Source organism: Schistocerca americana, chromosome X (assembly GCF_021461395.2).
Source record: "Schistocerca americana isolate TAMUIC-IGC-003095 chromosome X, iqSchAmer2.1, whole genome shotgun sequence".
NCBI lineage: Eukaryota > Metazoa > Arthropoda > Insecta > Orthoptera > Acrididae > Schistocerca > Schistocerca americana.
In genome coordinates this window covers 720,271,884-720,287,576 of record NC_060130.1, presented here as the reverse complement: position 1 = coordinate 720,287,576, position 15,693 = coordinate 720,271,884, and positions in this window count along the sequence as shown.

Here is a 15,693-nt window from a genome sequence, read left to right as displayed (position 1 = left end):
CCGAAGGTCTTCTCAAACAGCTGGTTGTACCAACGTAGCAAGAAGACCAAATCTTGAAAAGGGACCGACTGAGGCACCAAATGTGAAACTGAAAACCAAAAACAGAAAAGGCGCCTAAGCCAAAAATATTTTGCGCCCACAGTGAATTTACGACTAATAACGTAACTTGCCATTCCACATTCTTATAACATGCTGAGACTGGGAATTGCACCCCCAAAAGACTACCTTGTTTACTACAAGACGCCTGCATCTCGTGGTCGTGCGGTAGCGTTCTCGCTTCCCACGCTCGGGTTCCCGGGTTCGATTCCCGGCGGGGTCAGGGATTTTCTCTGCCTCGTGGTGGCTGGGTGTTGTGTGCTGTCCTTAGGTTAGTTAGGTTTCAGTAGTTCTAAGTTTTAGGGGACTGATGACCATAGATGTTAAGTCCCATAGTGCTCAGAGCCAACTACAAGACAACTCGACGTAATGGCCATTGCAGTACAGAGCAGCCTAATATCCTGTATGCATCTAAATTAACGGAGCTTACAGGCGCTCTCCGTGTCCACCTAAACACAATCGGTCACCCACCCATTAACAATGTTAGCAGTATACGCTGGTGCGATACCTGTGGGGCGTCGAAGACAGCCTTCGAGTGCAGAGAAAGCACTCGGGCCTTCAACGACCGTTCCACAGCTCGCCGTCAGTCACAAACTGTTGCCAAATGGTCAATTTTGCGGCAGACTCCATACATGGCTTCTACTTGTGGACAATCCTGTCGAACATGCACCAAATGACAGTCGGGGAAGGACCGCCGGTTTGTCCATTGAGAGGATGGAGTGAGACACAAACACTTGTTGCCATGTGGATTGAGTCTTAGGCCAAGCTGAGAATATCTGTGGCGGAGCGGATTGGTTTTCCGCGCATGCGCGACACTTTGATGTCATCTGTTCAATATGGGCGTCCATGCCCTGCCAAGTACAGTGCCGTCGCGGAAACTGTTTAGTGAGAACATTCCCCGGTGTCCTTGGTGGAGCAATCCCAACACATCCTTTTGCAACACTTTGGGAATAAGCACACGCGATTGTCCACTGTCATTTTGAACTAGAATCACACCCTGTTGAACTGAAAGGTTATGCCGACTTGCAAAATATCGGCGCACAGCTGAGTTCTGGATACTGTTCAATGAACGAGGCCAAGACGTGCGTATTTAATACAACAGAATCTTGAGATCTGGGTCTCCCTCCATGGCCTGTGCAATTTCTATGTAGTGCAATGGAAAAGGTTCCAGCAATTCAGAGTTCTGCTCATCGATTTGGTAACAAGATACGGCAGATGCATCAAAATCAGAGTCTGGGCCAATCGGAAGGCGAGATAGGGCGGCTGCATTGCCATGCTCGCCGTAGTTATGTACACAATTTCATACCGATCCTGCGAAAGCAACAAACCCCAACTTTGCAATTTTTGGGCAGTGTGTTTAGGAACCGGTTTCGACCGGTGAAACAAGGCCTACAAAGGCGATCAACAGATGGTTATACAATATTATCACACCATACACAATAGTGATAGCCTCTTTCTATTTGAGAATAATTGCACTGAGTTTGGGTGAGCAACCTTGAGGCAGAAGCAATAGGTCTGTCTTGTGGAGCAATTCCGTGCGAAAGCACAGCGCCGATTCCGTAGGCAGAAGTGTCGACTTGCAAAACTACCAGCTTGGCAGGGTGAAAATGCACTACACTTCTATCACCAAGCAAAGCGTTTTTGAGTTCCTGAAATGCGTCTTGTCACTCTTTGGTCCACAGGAAAGGCACATTCTTCCGAATCAAGCGACGTATTGGAGCCGCGATCTGAGCGGCATTCTGTATGAATCGAATAGAGTATGTCACCTTGCCTAGTACTGACAGCAGTTCAGACACATTGCGAGTAACAGGCAGGTCACGGACTGCAAGCAAATGAGATAGGACGGTACGCACACCCTGACTATCACATGATCTGAGTACTGTAGTTCCGTCTGAAAAAAGTCACTTTTCGAGACGACACTTGAATCCGACTTCTGACAACACTCGTAAAAGAGTACGCAGATTGGCAATGTGTTCCTCTGGTGTACGACCTGAGACGACAATATCGTCAAGGTAGTTTGAACAAAATGGCACTTTTGCAGTCGGCTGTTCGAAATAACGTTGAAAAATGGCTGGTGCGGAAGCACTGCCGAAGGATAAACGCATCTACCGGAACAATCTTAAAGTGTATTTAGGACACTTTCTGTGATTCTTCATCCAATGGAAGTAGGCATTACGCAAATCTGGTCTCAGAAAAGGAATGTCCTGCTGTTCATGAGTTCCTCAGGGCGACGTAACGAATGAGTGTCAACTACCATCTGTGGGTTGATTGTAGACTTGAAGTCAACACAAATGCGAATGCAACCAGAAGGCTTAGACAACAAAACGAGAGTACTTGCCCACTGACTAGCTTTAATGGGAGCAATTACACCATTATCTTACAATACTTTCAATACACTGGCTACATTGTCTCTTAAAGCAACTGGAACGGGGCGGGCCTGGAAATTCTTAGGCTGTGCATTGTCTTTCAATGTAACATGCACTACATAGTTATTAAATTCTCCCATTCCATCTGAAAATAGTTCAATAAATTCTGTCTTTTGGTTCAAAAGCTGACAGTGAAAATACATTGTCTTTGAAACTAAGTACAAATAAATCAGCCGGCCGCGGTGCTCTAGCGGTTCTAGGCGCTCAGTCCGGAGCCGCGCGACTGTTACGGTCGCATGTTCGAATCCTGCCTCGGGCATGGATGAGTGTGATGTCCTTAGGTTAGTTAGGTTTAAGTAGTTCTAAGTTCTAGGGGACTGATGACCATAGATGTTAAGTCCCATAGTGCTCAGAGCCATTTTTGAACAAATAAATCGAAGGCATCTAAACCGAATATGTTCTCACTATCTCTTGATTTCAGCACAGTAAAGTTCACTGCCCTGGTGTGAGATTTGTAAGTGGCAGGCAAACTACACTATCCAAGCACTGGAATTTTGTGTCTGTTGTAAGCAGTGAGGTGTTAGATTTAGCAAGGCGCGGTGAGTCTAACCGTTCGTACATGGTACGATTAAGCAAAATTACTGAAACACCTGTTTCTAACAAAGTTCGCACGGCGGCCAGCAATTCGTAATAAGACAAATAGTTTGTTAGAACGTCGTTGCACAGCTCTAGAGCGAGGAGGAGGCACAACCTTAATCTTACTTTTGTCAGAACCTTTTGTAGGTTCTGAAAACACAGCGTTCACTGTATGTGCACGAGCCTGTTTTTTCTGGGAGCTGGCAAAATTGGCATTTTTGTGCCGTTGCAAACAAACTGCTTGGACATAGCCTTTTTTCCACACGTGTAACACGTTGCGTTACGTGATGGGCAATCCTGTCTTCTATGGCGAGCGTAACATGTAGGGCAACACTTCACTAAATTCACAGGCCTGTTTGTCCGCCACCGGTAGCTGAGTGGATGCCAGCACGGTAGCTCAGCGTGTTCGGTCAGAGGGTTTAGCTGCCCTCTGTAATAAAAAAAACTGAGTGAACGGATAAACGAACAACCTGAACGGGTGTCATCGGACGTCCGCCACGAACAAATTCAACGAACGATGTAGATCAAAATAAGATATGTATATATAAAAAAAAAGAATGTGGTCAGCACGACAGAATGTCAATCCTAAGGGCCCGGGTTCGATTCCCTGCTGGGTCGAAGATTTTTCTCCGCTCAGGGACTGGGTGTTGTGTCATCATCATCATCATCATCATCATCATCATTTCATCCCCATCGACGCGCAAGTTGCCGAAGTGGCGTCAAATCGAAAGACTTGCACCCGGCGAACGGTCTGCCCGACGGGAGGCCTTAGTCACACGACATTTACAGGCCTGTTTACATGTCTACATGGCTGTCCGCGCGGCTGTGTACGCGCTCGTTGTGGCTGCTTGGGCGGTCGCGAACAAGGGGCGACTCCAGCCGACAAATCGGAATCTGGTGAAACTTATCGGCCCCTATGGCATCCGAATAATATTGCTCTAAAATTTGCAGTACTCCGGCAAGTCATGGACAGAATGCGTTAAGATCTATTCACGTATTCTACTATCTGGGACACTACCTATCATTAAATCACTGTAAAAGTTGCCACAACCACACTTAAATTTACACTTTCTAGTAGAGCCCGTTAATTCTGTGAACCACTGGTGGTACGTCTGTTCCGGATTTTTCTACAAGCAAATGAAATGATATCTATCTGCAGCTACTTGGACTTTCTGATCATAGTATTGAGTTAATGCAGCGATTACTTGGTCGTAGACGAGTTCACCGGGAGACGTGGTTGGGAATAGTTTTTGTATTAACCTGAACACTGGGGACCCTGGAATCGAAAGGAAGTATTATAACTTTACAGTACCTTGAAGATGATGAACTTGACAATGTGCTTGGAACTGAGTCAGGTTTTCGATCCATTCCTCCTCTGTTTCCTTTAATTACCCGAACGTTGGTTCACTTGTTGGGCTGGTTGGTTGGTCGGTTGTGGTTGTGCGGCCGACACAGCTTGTGGAGCCAGTAGCTGTTGTACCGTCGTCGGTAAGGTAGCGATTTGTTGGTTCTGAAACTGAAAAGCTTGTGTTAGGTCCATCACATTGGCAGTCTGAGGCTGAGGCGTGGGGGTAGGGAGTAGAGGTGCGGGGAATTCATGACTGACACAAATAAGTTATACCAAAAAGCAAGCAAAGCCTCTGAAAGAGAAATTTGATTAGTTCTGCGGCTGCCCTCCTCAAATACATGCAAGAACAATACAACAAATTTGCAAATAGAAACACTTGAACACGATCACCCCTGCAAGTTAAAACACAAGAAAAAAAAGCAACACCTTTGGCCAAGTTGATTAACTTCGATCGCCACTGAATTATCCTCGTTCGCCACTGTAGAGTCTTGTACCGCAAGGAAGCAAGGGATAGGATGTTGTTATAGGTGGCCTGTATCCTCTTTCTACAACACCAATGCACAATTGGATTAATACGGTTCTTTATTTACATGAACTGGAAACCTTCACTTAACTTGAATAGAGTCCATGTGTTGTGGTACAAACCCATCAATAGTAGTCGTCTTGCAGACTGATGTGAAGTCCAGTTCTGTATGAGATGAACTAGTCCCACTATAGTCACTAATCCGATCTCTATGTAATGTGACGAACTAAACCCGCTCTGCGAGTAAACAGACAAACGCCAAATTGGATGAGCGAGTGAGTGTGACCCTCCGGTCAGCGACGGCGGCCTAAATATATGGTATCGAGAGGGCGTTGGCAGAGTGTTGCTTGTGAGTGTGTCTCTGGCCTCCCCCGCAATAGGCGCGCTTGATCCAGCACGATCTTTTTGCTTCATCTTTACTGAGTGGTTTGCTGGCGACAGCTTACGCCAGCACAAAAAGTATGTGTCTGTCCATTTTCTACAATAGCGACTGGGTCTCCTGGAACATCTTTGTCAGGTGAAATACTCTTTCTAACCATCTCCACTCCGGAATTTAGATTTCCCTTGGAAAGACATACCACAGCATGTTAGAATTAACGTGAAAGAGAACGATATTTATGACAGCATCAAACATGAAATACAATAAACACATGATGAAAATGCTGAACACTTTCTAAATCAGAGTATTTGAATCTATAAATGTTTAAAATTTTCCAAGTGTTGTTTAACAGAGCACTCTTCTATTTTAGCACAATACGAAAATCTGTGGTACCTGTTGCAAATCTTTGTGATTTAAATTGTAACATAACTGAAAATATTAATATTAGAAAAAATACTCGTGTAACATGTTGAATTAAGGACACGTATGTCTATGTAAGGGGACTACATGGCTCCCATATTCGTTCTTCTGTAGATGAGTAACCAATTGTACCTTCATGAGAATGATACAGATTATGTATCTCTTCTGAGTTCACTTAAATATTTATTTCTACTGTAAATTATTTATGTTTAAGTATTTATTGTTACTGTAAATTATTCATGTTATACTTATCGTTAACAAGTGTTGTATATTCTTGAGATATTATTCTACCTAAACTTAGAATCTGCACTTTCTTAAGATACCTATTTTCTGAAATTTACGGAAGACCTTCATGTGATCAATTCTTTTTACTCATGGGCTTTTCAAAAGCTTAGGGTTCCTAATATATGGATGCAGTTATTATTAATAGTTTTCTCTAGGGGTTCTACCCATCTGAAGACATACACAATTCTCTTCCTTGGCAATATGCTCAATAACTTCTTGGGTGAAATCTTCATGTAATACAAAATATATGATGCTCCTTGTTGTCAATTCAGTGCTGTTTCGCACTTCAGTACTTGTGTGCCACAAGCTCCAAAAAGCATTTTGCACATTTATGAAGAACACGATAAATGTGGCTAGTAGTTATTTATGTTCCCCATTCGTTGCTCTTTTTACTGAGTTTTGCTTGCAGTTTTATTTTCAGTTGTCCTGTGATTTCTAAACGTAAATAGATACCTATTCCATTACCACACTTCATATTGCAAGTCATTGTCTTCTTATTAGCTTGCTTTGGGATATATAAGAGAATTTCTTAATCGTCTATACACGAAAGCGAAATATTTCCATACAATTTCGACATATATTTTTATAAATATGTACAGGAAATACTAAAAGGCATGAAACTTGAAAGAGGAGTGAAGTTTCATAGAGTTATGAGCACAAAATATTAAAATTTGGTGACCCATAATGGTTCAAATGGTTCTAAGCACTATGGGACTTAACATCTGAGGTCATCAGTCCCCTAGACTTAGAACTACTTAAACCTAACTAACCTAAGGACATCACACACACCCATGCCCGAGGCAGGATTCGAATCTGCAACCGCAGCAGCAGCGCGGTTCCGGACTGAAGCGCCTAGAACCGCTCGGTCACAGAGGCGGCTAGATCCATAATATGAGGAAGGAAGAGAAATACAGGAGAAGGTCCTGTCAACAATTAGATCATTAAAAATAGATACCTGCAATATCTTTGAAGACCAATTCAGTTATAAAACATTTTGTAACCCACAAACTTATTTTAGGTACTGGGCACTCCAGTTGCTTTTCATTAGCATTGAACCTGCCTATGATCCTGCAGCATGTTTTTTGAAGTAGCTGATAAGTTGAGGGTAGCTCGTGCATCACCCGCTCACTTGTACATCCTTAAAGGAAGGAAGACGATATTTTTAAAACACTCCTCCTATGACTGCCACCTAAAAGTTCTGTTCTCCTGTAAATATCATTTCTATGCCGACGACCTCCAGCTCTACCTAAGCGTCAAACCTGAAGATGTAAACACTGCAATCGCTCAGATGAATGATGATCTGTCTTCAGTAGTGACATGGGCGAAAAACCTGGGGCTTAAACTAAATGCAAAAAAGACGCAACTAATCCTAATAGCCCATCAGAAATTAATAAGTTCAGATTTCCAAGAACGGCTACCTCCTATTCTGCTCGACGGTACTCCAATACCATATCAGAAAACAGTGAAGAACTTGGGTGTAACTTTGGATGAGCATCTCAACTGGGAGGATAATACAGTCGCAGCGTGCCGAAAGACGTCTGCTTGTCTCTACGCTCTCAAAAAGTTTCGGAACATATTTCCACAGGACTTGAAACGCCAGCTCGTGCAAGCAGTCGCTCTACCGAACCTCCACTATTGTGATGTGATTCAACAAGGCATGAGTAGTGGAAACAAAAGACGGCTAGAACTAACCATGAATGCCTGTGTGCGTTACACCTGCAACATTCGCCGATATGATCATGTTAGTGCTTCATACTCCGAGCTAGGGTGGCTGCGGCCGGACAAATTGCGTGACTACCACACTATGTCTACTTTACCGGTTCCTCGTGGCGCAAGCACCCCAGTACCTTGCTTCAGAGATTAAAAACCTGTCATGCCATCATAATCGAAACACGAGGTCACTCTTATTTGGTATCCTAGCTGTGCCCACTCACAAAACAAAAACTTTTGCAAACTCCTTCTCAGTTGCCGCTGTCCGCCTCTGGAACAAACTGCCCCTTACCTTGCGCAAAATTCAATCTCCTGCTGCTTTTAAGAAGAAGTTGAAGCATTTCCTACTATCATCCTCATAAAGTTCACCACAAAATTAGTGTACAAGGCCAATCCCCTCATCTGTCAAATAGCAAAGCTAGCGTCTCCTATCTTGCTCCTGAGATACCTTCCTCTTCATCTATCTCTATTAGCCACGCAATCTTCTTTTCCTTTATATTTCCTTAATTATGTTTCATCATATCTCTCTATTCTTCTCCTCCCTTCACCATGAGTCTCCCTCATACTCCCTGCTGCCAGCACTCCTATCTAAAATTTGTCTCTTCAATAATGTCTAATTATAACAGTACTTACGATCTACAAATATAAACTTTATATGTATGTATTTTTCCAGGTGTACCTTTCTAATTGTTTATTTCACTTTTTGTACTAGATGTAGTTTAACATGCCTACTAAAACATATGAATGTAAAATAAGCAGAATGCCTGGTTAGATGTAAGAGAGGGCCTGATGGCCCTAATCTTGCCAGGTTAAATAAATCAATAAATAAAATAAATAAATAAATAAATAAAAGTAAGACCCTTTTCTTTCTATTTGGCTTTTCTACCGACCTAGCCTTAATGTTTTACCTACGACTCTGCTGCACTCTGCTCAAAAACTGGTTGAGACTCTTCTCGTATTTCAGGTAGCAAGGCATTTGTGAATAGGACAACCGAGCCAGAGACAAGCATTGGAAGGTATCTAACTGGCCCGAAAGAAAAGTCCCCAACCCTGTTCACGGAGTGCAGCAAATGAAAAAATTGTTCATCTAAGTAAGGTACTAATGCGTCCTCTTCAAGTCAAGCTAGGATTCGTAAAACAGTTCACTAAAGCACTTCCAAAAGATGGTGGCTGCTTCCTGTACTTGGTAATAAGATTTCAAAAAGTGTTTTATGCAAAGCTTAAAGAATGGATCGTTGGTTACAATTGCCACGGGTACTGGGTCACCGAGACTGGACCGTGGCTCAGTGGATACGTGTCACCTGGACGAATGCATCACATTTCTTTTTACACCACATCAATAGTCGTGTCCGGATATGCCGTCATCCAGGCAGATGGCTGCTCTAAACATGCAAGTCAACACTGTCGCAGGCCGGTGGGACAGTACTACGCTACGGGAGACATTCGCCTGGGATTCCGTGGGTCCTCTGGTAATAATCGAAGGCACCTTCACAGCTGTGAACTACCTGAACGTTATGAACCACCTGCATTCCTTCATGCTTGATGTTTCTCCCGACGGCGATGCACCTTACAGTAGGATAATTATCCGTATCACATTGCCAAGCTGGCCGCTGTGACCGAGTGCTTCAGTCCGGAACCACACTGCTGCTACCGTCGCAGGTTCGAATCCTGCCTCGGGCATGGATGTGTGTGATGGCCTTAGGTTAGTTGGGTTTAAGTAGTTCTAAATTCTAGGGGACTGATGACCTCGGATGTTAAGTCCCATAGTGCTCAGAGCCATTTGAACCATTTTTTTGAACATTGCCAAAAACGTGAAACAGTGGGTTGAGGAGCATGACAGTGTACTCACACTGATGTTTTTGTCTCCAAATTTACCTGATCTCACATCTAGGACCCTATCGACTATCAGTTCCTGGCCACAAACCACGAGCCTGGAATTTAAGAAAATTTATGACGTTTACGTTGACGTTTTGCGCAACATACCTCCAACCAGAAGTCCTCCGAGGATTTGTCGCATCATGCTATTCAGCAGGTGATGAGAATGTTTTGGCTCATAAGTACATCTCATACAAACATGTCGTCTCTCAGCACACATCGTAAATTAATTTTAAAATATACAGTGAGCTGCTGCTCTGTTACTGTCACACTGCTTATCACTGAATTGTATCGAACTACTCACACCAAACACCGTGGTTTTCGCAAGCCGTACAGTAGTCGTGATCCAAGATCTTGTAATAGAAAGGTGTTTGTACCAATTTTGGCCCATCATCTAGAACGCAAAATAGATTAATACCTTCACTGTTGATACAGAAGCAAGGAAGGTTAGGGTTTAAAGTACCACCGGCAAACAGAAACGCGAAGTCAACGATTACTGACTGGCCGTGTTCCGAAAGGATAGGCTAAGCACGGTTGTCTGTGACGTGTATGTTGCTGTAAGAAGTAGTTTATCTTGTCACAAAATTGAAATACACTCCTGGAAATGGAAAAAAGAACACATTGACACCGGTGTGTCAGACCCACCATACTTGCTCCGGACACTGCGAGAGGGCTGTACAAGCAATGATCACACGCACGGCACAGCGGACACACCAGGAAACGCGGTGTTGGCCGTCGAATGGCGCTAGCTGCGCAGCATTTGTGCACCGCCGCCGTCAGTGTCAGCCAGTTTGCCGTGGCATACGGAGCTCCATCGCAGTCTTTAACACTGGTAGCATGCCGCGACAGCGTGGACGTGAACCGTATGTGCAGTTGACGGACTTTGAGCGAGGGCGTATAGTGGGCATGCGGGAGGCCGGGTGGACGTACCGCCGAATTGCTCAACACGTGGGGCGTGAGGTCTCCACAGTACATCGATGTTGTCGCCAGTGGTCGGCGGAAGGTGCACGTGCCCGTCGACCTGGGACCGGACCGCAGCGACGCACGGATGCACGCCAAGACCGTAGGATCCTACGCAGTGCCGTAGGGGACCGCACCGCCACTTCCCAGCAAATTAGGGACACTGTTGCTCCTGGGGTATCGGCGAGGACCATTCGCAACCGTCTCCATGAAGCTGGGCTACGGTCCCGCACACCGTTAGGCCGTCTTCCGCTCACGCCCCAACATCGTGCAGCCCGCCTCCAGTGGTGTCGCGACAGGCGTGAATGGAGGGACGAATGGAGACGTGTCGTCTTCAGCGATGAGAGTCACTTCTGCCTTGGTGCCAATGATGGTTGTATGCGTGTTTGGCGCCGTGCAAGTGAGTGCCACAATCAGGACTGCATACGACCGAGGCACACAGGGCCAACACCCGGCATCATGGTGTGGGGAGCGATCTCCTACACTGGCCGTACACCACTGGTGATCGTCGAGGGGACACTGAATAGTGCACGGTACATCCAAACCGTCATCGAACCCATCGTTCTACCATTCCTAGACCGGCAAGGGAACTTGCTGTTCCAACAGGACAATGCACGTCCGCATGTATCCCGTGCCACCCAACGTGCTCTAGAAGGTGTAAGTCAACTACCCTGGCCAGAAAGATCTCCGGATCTGTCCCCCATTGAGCATGTTTGGGACTGGATGAAGCGTCGTCTCACGCGGTCTGCACGTCCAGCACGAACGCTGGTCCAACTGAGGCGCCAGGTGGAAATGGCATGGCAAGCCGTTCCACAGGACTACTTCCAGCATCTCTACGATCGTCTCCATGGGAGAATAGCAGCCTGCATTGCTGCGAAAGGTGGATATACACTGTACTAGTGCCGACATTGTGCATGCTCTGTTGCCTGTGTCTATGTGCCTGTGGTTCTGTCAGTGTGATCATGTGATGTATCTGACCCCAGGAATGTGTCAATAAAGTTTCCCCTTCCTGGGACAATGAATTCACGGTGTTCTTATTTCAATTTCCAGGAGTGTAGATACTTCCTCTGAGTTAGAACGGGCAGAGGTCATTGTTGGCAACGGGATTAAAATAATAATTAGATCTTACAATTTTGAACATGGCCGATAATGCTGCAACCGTAGACTAAATTTATAATATTACTTGAAAATACAGCTCTTCGGTTGCACAGGTAAAAAATTTTCAACTTTACATAGAGTAAATAGTTATGATATGGTTTAGAGCAACAGTGCTCACGTTAAATATAAAAATATATTTGTACATTATAAAATTTTCCTAGGAATGAACAACTCGATTAAGACGCGCAGCTAAGGGTCGCGTGTTACCACGCTTGGGACCACTATTGACGAGCCTAGCGATTTGAAGAAATACTTCCCTTTACCGTATGTAGGGCCAATAACCTACAGATTGCAACGTCTCCTTAAAAATAAATATGGCTGCAACATAGTTTTCTCTACCAACAACTCTCTCAAGAATAATCTTGTCCATAATTTAAAACCAAGACGGTCGCCTCTGCAAAACTCAGGCGTTTATAAAATCACCTGTGACACATGCTCAGCTTATTATATAGGAGAGACTGGACGAGCATTTTCGATTAGATATAAAGAGCATCTATTAGGGAAAAAGGTACGAACGTACATAATTCGTCATTCGCTGACCACCTTCTTATCACAGGAGACAAACCTAAAGATGTTCATGATATTAGCATCTTACATACGGAAAAGAAAGGCTTCAGACTTGATATTCTTGAACAGTTGGAAATTTTCAAACATTTTTCCCGTAACGACCATTTAATCCTCAATGAGCAATTACAATTACGTGATAAAAATTTCTTTGATGGTGTAAAGCCCTTGCTTAAAATCACTTAACGCGGAATATTGCTATTATGCTTCCCGTACTGTAGCCTTAAATACTGTTCTCTCTCTCCCTGTTTTACAGTATAATATTTTGTTCAACTGTCAGTCTGATGCTGCTTACAGTGCCGGCCGCACACGCCGCCCTTAGCGGCGCGTCTTAATCAAGTTGTGCATTCCTAGAAAAATTTTATAATGTACAAATATATTTTTATGTTTAACGTGAGCACTGTTGCTCTAAACCATATCATAACTATTTACTCTATGTAAGTATGCTTTCTTTGTCTACTGTACCGTAGCAGTTAGCTATGATGTAATTTTATTAAATATGTTTAATTTAATAATTTTTATATAATTCCAAAACTCTGTTATAGGTAACGTAAATTTTTTTTTCTTCTGATGAAGGCTGCCTTAGAGCAGTTGAAATCTAGGTAAAGTTGAAAATTTTTTACCTGTGCAACCGAAGAGCTGTATTTTCAAGTAATATTATAAATAATTAGATCTTTTTACCGACCTCCCAATTCAGATGATAAAATTGCTGAAAGATTCAAAGAAAACTTGATTTTGATTTCAAACACGTACCCGACCCATAGGATTACAGTTGGTTGACAAAAATACATGTTTAATTCCGGAGGTACGCATAAAACATCATCCGAAACTGTGCTAAACGCGTTCTCTGAAAATTATTTCGAGCAGTTAGTTCATGAGCCCACGCGAATAGCAAACGGTTGTGAAACACACTTGCCCTCTTAGCAACAAATAATCCTGAGTTAATAACGAGCATCAAAACAAATACAGGGATTAGTGAACACAGGGTTGTCGTAGCGAGATTTAATATTGTAATCCCCAAATTCACCAAAAATAAATGAAAAATATACCTGTTCGAAAAAGGAGACAAAAATTCACTTGACTACTTCCTGAGGGACAATTTCTACTTCCTCTAAATTAACAATTTAAGTGTAGACCAGATGCGGCTTAATTCAAAGAAGTAGTATCGGCAGCAATTAAGAGTCTCTACCAAATAAATTAACTAACGACGGAGCTGATCCTCCTTGGTACACAAAAGGGGTCAGAACACTGTTAAAGGAGCAACGAACATGCCAAATTTAAACAGATGCAATATCTCCAAAATTGGCTATCTTTTACAAAAGCTCGATATTTAGCGCGGACTTCAATGTGCGATGCTTGTAATAGTTTTCACAACGAAACTTTGTCTCGAAATCTGGCACAATATCCAAAGACATTCTGGCCGTATGTGAAGCGGCAAGAGACAATCACCGCCTTCTCTACGTGATAGCAATTTAGATACTATCGAAGACAGTGCTGCCAAAGCAGAGTTACTAAACACAGCCTTCCGAAATTCCTTCACAAAAGAAGACGAAGAACATGAGTAACGTAGAAGTAGATATCCCCGGAATAGAGAAGCAACTTAAATCACCTGATTGAAGCAAGTCTTATGGGCCAGACTGTATACCAATTAGGTTCCTTTCAGAGTATGCTGATCGAATAGCTCCATACTGAACAATCATGCACAACCGTTCGCTCGACGAAATATCCGTACCCAAAGACTGAAAAGTTGCACAGGCCACTCCAATATTCATGAACGGTAGTAGGAGTAATCTACTAAATTACAGGCCCATATCATTAACGTCGATATGCAGCAGGATTTTGGAACATATATTGCGTTCGAAAATTATGAATTACCTCGAAGAAAGAGGGCTATTGACACACAGTGAACACGGATTTAGAAAAAATCGTTCTTGTGAAACACAACTCGCTCTTTACTCGCATGAAGTGTTGAGTGCTATTGACAAGGGATTTAAAACTGATACCGTATGTCTGGATTTCCAGAAGGCTTTTGTCACTGTACCACACAAGCAGCTTGTAGTGGAATTGCGTGCATATTGAATATCGCCTCAGTTATGCGATTGGATCCGTGATTTCCTGTCAGAGAGGTCACAGTTCTTAGTGATTAACGGAAGGTCATCGAGCGAAACAAAAGTGAATTCTGGCGTTCGCCAGTGTAGCGTTAGAAGCCCTTTGTTGTTCATAATCTAGATAAACGATTTGGGAGACAATCTGAGCAGCCGTCTAAGGTTGTTTGCAGATGACGCTGTCGTTTATCGACTAGTAAGGTCATCAGAAGATCAAACCAAATTGCAAAACAAATTAGAAAAGATATCTGTATCATGCGAAAATTGTAAATTGACCCTAAGTAACGGAAAGTGTGAGGTCATCCACATGAGTGCTAAAAGAAATCCATTAAACTTCGGTTACACGGTAAATCAGTCAAATCTAAAGGCCGTAAATTCAACTAAATACCTAGGAATTACAATTACGAACAACCTAAACTGAAAGGAACACACAGAAAATGTTGTGAGGAAGGCTAACCAAAGACTGCGTTTTATTGGCAGCACACTTAGAAAAGTCAGCGGCTGTGACCGACCGATTCTAGGCGCTTCAGTCCGGAACCACGCTGCTGCTACGCTCGCAGGTTCTGATCCTGCCTCGGGCATGGATGTGTATGATATTCTTAGGTTTGTTAGTTAGGTTTAAGTAGTTCTAAGTCTAGGGAACTGACGACCTCAGATGTTAAGTCCCATAGTCCTTAGAACCATTTGAACCATTTGAACACTTAGAAAATTTAACAGCTTTACTAAGGAGACTGCCTACACTACACTTGTCCGTCCTCTTCTAGAATACTGCTGCACGGTGTGGGATCCTTAACGGATAGGATTGACGGAGTAAAGACAAAGTTAAAAGAAGGGCAGCACGTTCTGTATTATCGCGAAACAGGGAAAGAGTGTCACTGAAATGATACAATATTTGGGATGCACATCATTAAAACAAAAACGTTTTTCGTTGCGGAGGAATCTTCTCACGAAATTCTAATCACCAGCTTTCTCCTCCAATGCGAAAATATTTTATTGACACCTACCCACATAGGGAGAAACAATCACCGTGATAAAATAAGGGAAATCAGAGCTCATACGGAAAGATATAGGTGTTCGTTCTTTCCACGCGATATACGAGATTGGAATAATAGAGAATTGTGACGGTGGTTCGATGAACCCTCTGCCAACCACTTAAATGTGATTTCCAGAGTACCCAAGTAGATGTAGATGTAGATGTAGATGTAGATGGGACTGTTGAAAAAGTACCATCACCTTGAGCTTGTCAGAGAAATCAGTCAAAAATCTGT